This window comes from Cetorhinus maximus, chromosome 14 (assembly GCF_964194155.1).
Source record: "Cetorhinus maximus chromosome 14, sCetMax3.hap1.1, whole genome shotgun sequence".
Classification (NCBI taxonomy): domain Eukaryota; kingdom Metazoa; phylum Chordata; class Chondrichthyes; order Lamniformes; family Cetorhinidae; genus Cetorhinus; species Cetorhinus maximus.
This window is the reverse complement of record NC_135892.1, coordinates 104,786,161-104,798,233: the sequence shown is the minus strand read 5'-3', so window position 1 is coordinate 104,798,233 and position 12,073 is coordinate 104,786,161. Positions and strand designations below refer to the sequence as shown.

The 12,073-nt window shown below is 46.9% G+C and overlaps 1 protein-coding gene across 1 annotated transcript in view; it reads left to right on the top strand.

Moving 5' to 3' along the window:
* Positions 1-12,073, top strand: part of kif26ba (kinesin family member 26Ba) — a 314,639-nt gene that overhangs the window by 95,377 nt on the left and 207,189 nt on the right. The window lies entirely within an intron of this gene.

The window sequence follows — 12,073 nt, the reverse complement described above, 5'->3', positions numbered from 1 at the left end:
TGCCTCACACTTCACACACATCTACAATTGCACACACACAAATACATATATGTACATACACAAATGTGCACACATACACAATCACTCACATACATACATATGCACACACAGACACACACACACAAACATACACAGACACACACACGTACAACACACGCACACAGACAGAAAACTTGAGATCGTCCAAAACTCTGCTGCCCTTACCCTAGAATACAGCAACTTCCTCCTGTTCACTCATTCTCTCCTGTGCTCGCTGGCCTACTTTGTCTCCAGGTCTGGCAATGCATCATTTTAAAAATGTTTTAAAACCCCTTCATGCCCTTGCACCCGCACCCCCACCTTCATATCTCCAGCCTCCTGCAGCCCTACAACCCACTTCTCCAATTCTGGCCTTTCACACATCTGGAAATTTACTCCCTCCACCATTGTGGCCATGGCTTCAGCTGCCTAGGTTCAAAGCTCTGTAACTCCCTCCCTGGAGCTCTCAGTTTCTCCACCTCAGTTACCACCTTTAGTCACGTGGTCATCCAACCGTGTGTTAACCCTCAGCAAGTCCTGTTTTCCTATCACCCATGTTCTCGCTGACCTACTTTGGCACCTGCTCAAGCAACGTCTTGACTTTAAAAATCTCATCCTTGTTATCAAAACCCTCTATGGCCTCGCCCTCCCTTTTCCTGTGATCTCCCCCAGCCCCACAACCATCTGAGATATCTGCACTCCTCTAATCCCGACCTCTTGAGGAACCCCAATTTTAATCGTTGGTGGCCATGCCTTCAGCTTCCTGGGCCCTAAGCTCTGGAATTCCCTCCTGAATCTGTGGTCACTGTACCTCAAACAAATTCACTGCTTCTGAAGCACTTTGAGATGTTTCTGAGAGATGTTAAGCTGCATAGACTAGGCTCATATCTCTTGAGTGTAGGAGATGTTGGGGTGTTTTAATTGAGGTGTCTAAGATTATTAAAGGAGTTGATCTGGTGGAGAGAAACTATTTCCTCTGGGTAGGGGAGTCCAGAACAAGGGGGCATAACCTTAAAGTCAGAGCTAGGCTATTCAGCAATGATGGGCTGGATTTTCGCGGAGACACTCCGTGGAGGGGTGAAAATCGCAGCTGGGACCTGACTCTGGGATTCCCGCCCCCATTCCCGGGGATTCCGGTTATCAGGAGCACCTTTTAAGGGTGCGGGCTAGTTAGGTTGTGAGCCTGCACCCTGCAATCCCGACAGGGCTGGCCCCGTTGTGAGGATAGGCACGGCCTAGTCCTCCGCAATTTTCATGGGAGTCAGGCCAGCTTTTCAAAGAGCCGTGGAAATGAGTCGTGAACCATAATCTGCATGAGGGAACCTTTTGTAAGGTGCGTTCAGAAGGTCCTCCTCTTGCCCTACCACCCACCCCCTATAGCCCCAACTCTCCTCGTGCCCAGGTATGCCACTTACCCACTCACTATGGTCTCTCATGCCCCCATGCCAAGCTATGGCACATTCATACATACTATACACTGTGTAGAACCAATGAACCATGTAATGACAGAAGGATGTGTAAAATAAAAGCTCATTATGCATTCTTGGTTGAGAGCCTAGACATCCATTAGAATTCTTAAACACTTGAGCCCCACTTTTATTGGGCTGTAGTAAAAGAGTTTTTTTTTAAGGAAGTGGAAAATTATAAATGAATGACTTTTTTTCAAGCTTTTCTTACACATTCTATTGTCACAATGGGGTTCATTGGTTACATACAGCGAATAGTGGGTGAATGGCCATGGAAGTGCTCTAGCTTGGCATGGGGTCATGAGGGGCCATGGGGGTGAGTGGTGGGGGGTGGGTGACAGAGCTTGGCATGGGGGGGTGCATGATGGACAAAAGGGAACGAGTGGATCGTACCTTGGCATGGGGGTATGTGGAGCCATGGGGACGGGTGGGGTGGGGGGGTGGTCATAAGGTGGCATGGATGGGGCATGGGGAGTGTCTGGGCTGTGAGGGCTGGAGGGCCATAACTTTTTCACTATCACTGGGGCGTAGTGCCACAGCCCTGAGGTGGGCCTTTTAAACAGCCTGCCCCCGGCACCCGGCAGCTTCTGTGGCTGCCTCCAAGCTCTTCCCCAGGCCCGGCTGCAGCCCCGCTCTGACCGCCCAGTCCCCTCAATGAAAATCCCGCCGTTCCTGGCACTTTCTCCCGAGGTGGGCGGGCGGGTGCCGGGAATTTTCCCGACTCCCGCTACCCGCCTCGAGGATGAATCCCCAGCCTGAAGTAAGGAAGCACAAAGGGATGTGGAAACCTGAAACTCTCTCCCCCCCCCCCGCCAAATGCTGATGAGTCAATTAAGCATTACTAAACGGAGCTTGATAGATTTTTGTTTGGAAATGACATTGAGATGGGTAGATGGAGTTAAGATACAGATCTCTGTGGTTAATGGATGGGCTGAATGGCCTACTCATCTTGTGGCTCCTAAATGCAAGTCTTGCGTTCTTTCTTAATTATGTGTACAACGCTTAACAAGGAGCAAGCAGAGGAAATGATCCCCTCCAGGTCTCTGAACCTGGTTGATCTTTGAAAGTGATCCAGATGGTCACACTCTGGTTATTTATGAGATGGGCCTGGTTGACAAAGATGGATACGTGGGGAGGAACAGAAACAATAATCAAAGAGCAAACTCGCCACTGGTAATGTACAGAACCTCCAGAGTGTAGCTGAACAAACACCACACCGGCTTAGCGAGCACATAAAAGGCAGCACTCTTTCCAAAACCCTGACTGCTTCTCAATTGGAGTCAGCTTTGACCTTTTAAATTCCATTGAGATAAATTGGAAAAACGTTGGAAACTTTGCCTGTGAGATGAAAGTACCTGTGCTGACTGTTTTAATGCTCCTTTAAAGCAGATGGGGATGTTTTGAGGGAGTTATTATTGTAACATGCTCACTCCGTTTACTTAGAATCGTGGAATCTTACGGCACAGAAGGAGGCCATTGGCTCATTGTGCCCATGCTGGCTCCTTGAAGCAGCTATCCAATTCGACCAACCCCCTTCCTCCCACCCCCCGCATTGTCTGCAAATGCTTATTTTTAAGCGTTTATCCAATTCCCTGTTGAAAGTTACTGTTGAATCTGCTTCCACCGCTCTTTCAGGCAGTGCATTCCGGGTCTTCACAACTCGCTGTGTAAGGGGTGGACCATGCGGCCCTTCTCTGTGTATCCTAGCCCAGGTGATGAGTGTCAATGGGTTACTTGTCACTTGGCCTCCTGCACATCTCACCCTCCCTTGGTCTCTCTGTGGGTGGCAGGGCCTTTAGCTGCTTTGGGGAGCAGGTGGCATTGTGGTAATATCACTGGACTAGTAATCCAGTGGTCCAGGCTAATGCTCTGGGGACATGGGTTCAATTCCCACCACAGCAGCTGGTGAAATTTAAGTTTAATGAATTAATCTGGAATATAAAGCTGGTCTCAGTAACGCTGGCCATGACAACAATCATCAATAGTTGTTAAAACCCATCTGGTTCACTAATGTCCTTCAGGGAAGGAAATCTGCCGTCCTTACCTGGTCTGGCCTATTTGTGACGCCAGACCCACAGCAATGTGGCTGACTCTTAACTGCCCTCTGAAATGGCTGAGCAAGCCACTCAGTTCAAGGGCAATTAGGGATGAGCAACAAATGCTGGCCTTGCCAGCGATGCCCACATCCCATGAAAGATAAAGAAAAAAGAATTGATGGAGCTCTTTGCCCATCTGCATCCCTCGCCTCCTTTAAAAATAAATTTTTTGTAAATAAATTTCTCAAGCCCCATTTATTTCTTGCAGGCCACCTCAAACTCTCATTTCTGGCTTGGCGGCCCTGTCTACCTTCCATAAAGTGTCATTGTGCACGTTAGAGGTGTCACATAAATCTATATAATTTTCCACGGCCGGGTGCGGGGGAATCAGATTAAAGGCTGGTACTCACTTTCCCTAGTGACTGAGGGGGGGTCGGAAACCCTTGCTGGTTCAAAAGCGCCAGCCCCCACCTTCCCCCGCACCCTCCCCCAGTGATGCTCTGCCCACCCGGCATTGGAGTACTGAGTCCAAATTGTAATGCTCCCCCCCACTCCCACCAGACCAGGTAAAATCAGATAACTCTACACAGACCAGAGATCAAACTTTGCCAACCCCTATGACTAAGCCAGCCTATGGCTTTCCCAAATGAGTCTTTGCTACCTGCTGTAAATTTAGGGTTCTAATTAATGGCCGCTCAGGTGCCCTTGACCCCAAAGGCAGCGTGTCTGAGTGATGGGTACATCAGCATTTAAACAGCATTGATAGTCTCTCTTGAGACACTTCCCTCCAAAGGAATGTGCCAAAACATGCCAGGAACTGACACATCATTATATAGAGAGGTGTGAGGCAGCCCTTAGCAACGGCTTAGCAAAGCCCAACTTCTCATCCACAAAGCAAGGAAGTGGACAACCTAATTTAGATGAAGACAGAATAGAAAAGGAGGAGGCCACCCACTTATAAAAAAGAAAATTAATTAACCGTTATGGGACACCTCCTTAACTGCAGGAGGAACTATTGTTCAGACCAAGGGAGTATTTACTATTTTGGGTTTATTATTTGTGTTGCTAATCATTTACAGCCAGCTGGGTGCCGATGAATGAATGATTCCTTGTAAAGTCAGGCTGCCCCATTTTAGAGAAGTGAGTTCCTGAATGCCTCTCAACCGTCCGCCTGGATGAATCTTCCCAGCAAACTGTGAGACTGCCCTGAGGTGACTCTGCCCCCGAAAAGCTTGTGGGGCACCTTAGCCCTACGGCGCGGGTCTGATCGCCACCACTCTTACCCGGCCTGTTAAATGTTAGTTCCTCGAGTTTGAGTGTTGGGGCGCTAATGGAGCCTGCTAGGCGGGCTGGAAGGCTGGGTCTATACCCAGAAAGGTCCAACCATTGGGTTGACCTTGACTTTCTCCCCTTCTCCATCCGTCCTCCCTCGAGTTGGTGCCCATAAAAGTGACCATCCTTCATGTATGAGCCAAGACAGGAAGGCTCTGGTAAATAAAGACCCTGTGGGCAGAATCCCATGCCCTCCCCTATGGAGAGTTTGTTGGAGGGGGGGGGTCGTCATTTAATCAGGTGGGATTGTGTCAGGTAGGGACACCGTCACCTTCTCGCCTGCACCCCAGTTAAATCCACGGCAGGAAGGCCTGTGGATGGTCTTTCCTCCCTGTCGCCAGTTGAGGCCCTTAAGTGGACAGTTAATGCCCACTTAAAGGCTTCCTCCTGCCGCCACTGGTATTAACCCAGTGACGGGTGGGGGGATTTACCATGCAGGGAGCACCAAGAGCAAACCCATGCAGGCTTGCTTGTGGGGTCCCTCATTCAAAGGCACTCACAGTCTGATCAAAGGACCCCGGCATCGGAAAAGGGAGACCAGCTGAGAGCCGCCCTCACCCTTGCAGCTGAAACCCCCCCCCCCCCCCCCCCCCCCCCCCCGCAGCCCCATGCCCCACCCCTGCGATCCCCCTTCCACTATCACTCACTTGTGGCCTGGGCCTCGGGCGGGTGTCATGCCAGCAGCAGCCACTGCCCTCCTGGTGGCGCTGTCCGTCTAGTACCGCTGCTGGCCTATGATTGGCCGGTAGCTCTCGACGGGTGAGACTGGCGCCCCCAAGGTCGTTGATCCCGGGGGAAGGCCCGCTGCTGGACTGTCAAGTGCCTGAATGGAACAAAATGAGACCTTCTTGAAAAGAGGCGCCAAGGGCTCTCGCTAGCTTTTCAGCCAGTGGCCATGAGCCCCATCACCTCCATAGGATTCCGTCCCTTGTTTTTCTACTCTCCTTGTAGTTAAAGTCCTTCACCTCTGTATCACTTTAGTAAAACACTTCTGCATGTTTTACAAGGCCTGGGCCTCATTAGCAAAACTGATTTTAAGCTATGATTTGCATAGGTTTAATGTCGCCTTTTGTACTCTGTATCCCTTGTGATAAGATCCAGGTTTGTATACATTGTTCTGTATGACTTCATCAACTTGCCTTTCCACTTTGAAAGATTTGGGTATTTACACCCCTAAGTCTTTTTGTCCCTCTATATTTTTATGCTTCCCATTTAAAGGATGTTTCCTTTCTTTCCTTTCCTCCTATGATGTTTTATCTCAAATTCCTTCACATTAAATTGCATGTTTTCCCCAATCCATTAACCTTTCTCTCATTCCAATAAGATCAGTGGTCCCAACACTGACCCCTAGGGGATGCAGCCTCCTTCATTATATCCCTCCAACCTGAAAAACATCCATTCACCAATCCTCTCTGTTTTCTGTTTTCAAGGCAACATTGCCTTTAAAACCTGTGCCCCGATTTAATTGACAGTCTTCCATGTGGTGCCTTATCAAATGCCATTAGAAAGTGCGTGTCCGCAAGATCTGCTTCATTTCCTTTGTCATTCCACCCCAAGCACTGTGTAAAATTTGTCAGACGTGACTTGCTTTTTACAGGTGGGTGCTACTCACCCTTAATTGCCACATAAGGGGATGTGGTGGCATGGTGGTGGTATCCCAGGGCTTGCAATCCAGCAGGCTCTGGGGACAAGGGTTCACAATCCCACCACCACAGCAGCTGCTGGAATTTAAATTCAGTTAATAAAATCTGGAATTGTCAACTTCTCTCAGTAATTATGACCATGAGCCTCCTATTTTTTTTTATTGTTTAAAAACCCACCTGGTTCTCTCTCGCACTTTAGGGAAGGAAATCTGCCATCCTTACCTGGCCTGGCTTGGCCTACATGTGACTCCAGATCCACATACACAGTAACTGCCCCTCTGAAATGGTCTAGCAAGCCACACAGTTCAAGGGCAACAGGGCAATAAATGCTGGCCTTGCCAGCGACGCCCACCTCCCCTGAAAGATAAAAAAAAATCTCTCAAAGCATTTTTCTAGAGGGATAGAATGGAAAAGTTTAGCTATGATAAACCTGTAGTTAGACCACACTTAGAACGCTGGTCAACATATTTTAATAAGGACATAGGGGCACAGGAGAGGGTGCATTAGGTTTATGAGGAAAATTCTGGAAAAGTATGGATATACATATCAGGAAAGGGTTTTCTCCTGGAAAAAAAGAGATGGGGGGGTGGGTGGGGGGGGGAGGGGGGTGACCTAATCAAGTTTACAATTCTGAAAGGTTTTGATAGAGTGGATACAGAGAGAATGTTTCCTCTTGTGAGGAAGAGAATAACTAGTGGCCACCAATATAAGGTAGTTACCAAGAAATCTAATAAGGAATTCAGAAGAAACTTCTTTACCCAAGGAGTGGTGAGAACTCGCTACCACAGGGAGTGGTTGAAGTGAATACTATAGATGTATTTCAGGGGAAGCTAGACAAGCAAATGAGGGAGATGGGAATAGAGGGTTACGATAGTAGATTTAGATGAGGAAAGATGGGAACTGGGTCAAGTGGGGCACAAAAAACCAGCATGGATATGTTAGGCCGAATGGCCTGTTTCTGTGCCGTATATCTTATGTAATCCGATGTAATTTGTTTTATCCTGTACTACAGCCTTTAAAAGCTTATCTACTATCAGTGTTGGGTTGACTGGTTGGTTATTTGGGGGGTGTCATTTTCACTATGGCCAGCCGTAATTCAGGTTTTATAGTATACATGGCTGCTTTTATAGTTACACTACTTGTTTAAATGTTAAACAGTTTTCCAGTTCCCAAACTCTGGTCACTACTTGCTAGTAGCAGATATTAGTGCTTCTCATTCAATATGGCACTTTCTTTCCTTCCACCAGTCCATCTATAGCTGATCCTAACTCTACACAGCTAGTCTTGTCTGAAAGTGCAAATCTATCAAAATGGAATGCTCCCCAGGGCAAAAGAGGGAGAACTCGCACATTAAACCATGCCATTCATTAAACAAAATGCAGAATGGAAAAGTACTTTACCCCTTACATACTGTTGGCTCCAATCTCTTCACTGGGTACAACAGCAAAGCTGAAGGGTGCAAAGTGCGTCATGCGCAGAAAGATCTGTTGCTTATTAATGTACCAGCGGCAGAGAAAGTTAGAGTTATTGAGCCACATCACTAAATATCCCCCACACATAGGATTGTGCACGTGTACATGCACGCACACACACAAACAATCTTCCATGCACAGACTTCCATGTACACACTCTCACACACACACATGCACACACGCTGGTACATGCACTCTGACACACACACACAAACACACACACACACATATGCATGCATAGGTACATACACACTCACTTGCACACATACACCACATATAGACAAAGGTATATATACACACATACACACACGCACATGCATGCATTTATGCCCATACATATATGCACACACACACTTTCTCACAGACACACACAGTCATGCCAACCACATATTCACATGTATATACATATACACAAACACATGTACCCAGCACCATTTTTGGGCCTGTTAACTGAACTCTTACAATGATTTTGCAGTTTTTTTGCTGTTTCTTATCTACTTGTTGGTTTTCTAACTTACACTGAAGCTGTAAGCTCCCATTGTCTTTGTGTTGTTCTGAACTACTTCAGATCGGATGGAGTGGCAGAAGCTGGTACTCGTGACAGGTCCCTACTTACTTAGCGCTTTGTACACGTTATCATTTCTTGGGCTTTGATTAGAAGATTATCAAGCTGTGATTTCCTAAATGTTGTTCCTTTCTCTCTGGGCTTAGTTCTGGCCTCATTTGGGTTGTCAATGGGGGAAGATGAGAGAAATGGACTATTGTGCGGGTTGATTCACAGTCAGGACTGACCCATCCTCACCCGACTTGTACACATGTACTTTTTACCAGGAGTCAGTAGGTGGCATCAGGGATAGCAACATTGGCTGAATGTCTCTTGCTCTTTGCCGAGGGGTTGCAGTAGCAGTTGTAGGAGTGAAATACTTTGTTCCCACTGTAGATACCAACTGGGGTATCAGTGAAGCCTTGTTAGTCTGGTCCATAGTGGCCTGTCCCATGATAGCAGTACAGAGCTGGGTGGGATGGCCTGCAGATAGAGGACCTACTTGGAGGGGGGTGGAATTGGTTGAGGGGAATTATCAAGGGAGAATGTGCGACATCATTGAACAATACAAAATTGTTTGGCTCTATGCATCCCTCTAAATTTCAATTTATCAAACCCTTCACTAGAATCAAACAATAAATTATTGGGGGTGGGGGTTCTGTGGAAAGAGGGTGCAATTTAAAGGCTAATGAGCAGCTTGGCAATGTAAGGGTTAAGGGTTCTGAGCACCCCATCCCCCACTCCCCACCCCTTCATCATTGTAGACCAAGTTGTATGAGAAAACAGATCCATTCTACAGCCATGTAGCCCCAGACCACTCAGAGTGCTGTCTACCAAGGTCACTCATTGCTTTTGGCTCTGACTCACGTTCTCAGTGGCTCCAGTAAGACATTTGGTTCAGCAACCTGCTGCCTGCTGACCCTACTGATGTTGTCATAAGTCATTTCCCTTTTCACTCTCAATGTGAGAGTAACTTTAACCAGCTAGATTCCAGATGGAGTTCTCCACATTCTGCCACTTCGCCCCTGAGCCAGCTCTCACCCTGCATGAGACCAGTTCGGCAGATCTGTTTGAGGCAGTAACACACAGATGTTTGTAAAGTGTTTTTGTTCAGGTTGTGGGCAACATTGAGCAGTCTGCATTTATTGCCTGTTGGCCTGAGAAGGCAGCGGTGGTGGGTCTCCTTAAAGCAATGCAATCCCTGTATTGAAAATGCTGCCACCGTGACCATTAGTTGGGGAGTTTCAGGATATTGACCCAGTGTCACTGAAGGAACAACAATATAATTGATGGTCCAAATGGCCTCCTTCTGTGCGGTATCATTGTATGATTCGATGCCCAAGCAAGAATAGCGTGTCATTTGGGGTGGAGCCTTGAGGTGATGATGTCCTGATGCCTTTGCTGCTCTTGTGCTTTTGGGGAAATGGGAGTGGGGGGGGCAGGGGGAGCGGGTGTGGGGGTGGGGAGTCAGTGGTGGGCAGGCGTCGGGAGTGCCAGATGTGGCAGGGAAGGGAGGTGCTGATGAAGTAACCTCTATGAGTCACTGCAGTGCATCCTGTTGATGATACGTGCCACAGGCAGAGGGCGCCAGTGGCGGAGGTGATGAAAGGCAGAAAGGGAATGGTGCAGGAGGCCAATCAAGGGAATGTGACATTTTCAAGTGAATATATCTATCGTATATCTAAAAATGTTGCACTTGGTGTGTATTTTTGTTCATCCGGCAATATTTCCTGTGTCACTCCTCATCCCATTTTGGTGACACGCACATCTATATACTAATTTAATGCAATTAATTTTGTATTCAGAAAGCAGCAACAGAAGTCGTAGGGAGTGTTTGAAATGCAAGGAAAGAAGGAGATAAACGCCCAATGAGAAAATAACCTAGGGCATGTGATGCAAATTTGAGCAGTTCGCAGAACTAATCTACCAATCAACGAAAAGATAATTCCAGATATCTATCGGTAAATGTCTGCTTCAAAAACAGAAAGGGCTCGAAAAACTCATCAGGTCTGGCAGCATCTGTGGAGAGAGAAACAGAGTTAACGTTTCAGATCCAACATGAATCTTTTACTGTTTCAGATTTAATTTTCACTTATTAAGATTGCTGTGCTCTGATGCTCCTGGCCTAACTTGTCTTGAAATAATATGCTGAGTTCACCTTAGCCATTCCATTTGACACCTGATGTACCTCAGTGAGGTTCTCACTGCCTCTCTGGTGTTAACAAAACACTTGGAATAATGCACCAGTTAACATAATGAAGTCGAAGACGTGATGCACACTCAAAATGTAGTTGGATGTTAGGATGGAAGAGCTCAGCCACTGCAAGGTCAAACTTCAAAGCGACAAATGACCTTTTCTCATCTTTGACTGTCCTTGTATTTATAGCCGTTGCACTGACCACACTTTTCAATTATGTCTCCATTCCTCCTTGGGTTCCTCTGGGCTGGAAGAACTGGCCAATGACCTGTCCCTGGGCCAAATTTGCCAAGCAAGCAGTTGGGATGCAAGTGCCAGCATCTGAGGGGGTCTACCCATCCCTCTCATCCCATCTTCCTCCCTTCCCCTCCCCCACCCACCCCCGCCCACCCCCGCTCACTTGGAAGAGATCCAGCTGAATTGGAAGCTCACTATGAGAGAAGCTTGGGCCAAAGCCACTCCCTATCACACCACATTGGGTGGAGACATTAGTGTGTCAGTGCCTCTTTCAAGAAAGAACTTGAATTTATCTAGTGCTTTTCAAGCCAATGAAGTACTTTTGAGGTGTAGCCACTGTTTGTAATGTGGGAAACATGGCAGCCAATTTGAACTCAGCAAGCTCCCACAAGCAAAGAGAGAATGACCAGGTAATCTATTTTAATGATGCTGATTGAGGGATAAATATTGGACTGTGGCTAAGTTCCCCTGTTTTTCTTCAAAGTAGTGTCATGAGATCTTTTGCATCCAATGGAGAGGGCAGACACACCTTGGTTTGCCACATCCAAAAGGCAACACCACCAACCATGCAGCATTCCCTCAGTACTGCACTGAAGTGCCAGTCTAGGTTATGTACTCAAGCCTGCAGAATGGGATTTGAACCTTCCACTTTCTGACTTGGAGGTAAGAGTGCTAACCCACTGAGACTCAGTTACCTCAACTGGCTTGGTGAAAATAGATTCTCGTGTTGCCTGGTGTTTTTCTGCCTCTGTGTGACTTTCCTATCCATTAAAATAAGAGATGACATTGGGGGCACAAGCATGAATTGTTTTTTTCCGTTATCTGTTTGCATCTAATATAAAACGAAAATAGCTGCTTGTCAAGAGCATAAGCTGAAGTATGGTCAAGAGAGCAATGTCATTTTTTTTTGAAAAATATACTTTATTCATAAAATATCTGGAAGAACATTCCAAAACATTTCAAAATCACCGTCACAAAAGTACAATCAGATTCAACTTTTACACATGGATCACGAGGTGCTTCAATACAATCAATGAATATTACAATCGTTTCATTATGGTCATTACAGACAGTCAGACAATGGTATTGGAGTTATCAACACACATCATGTTGCACTCTGAGGTGCTT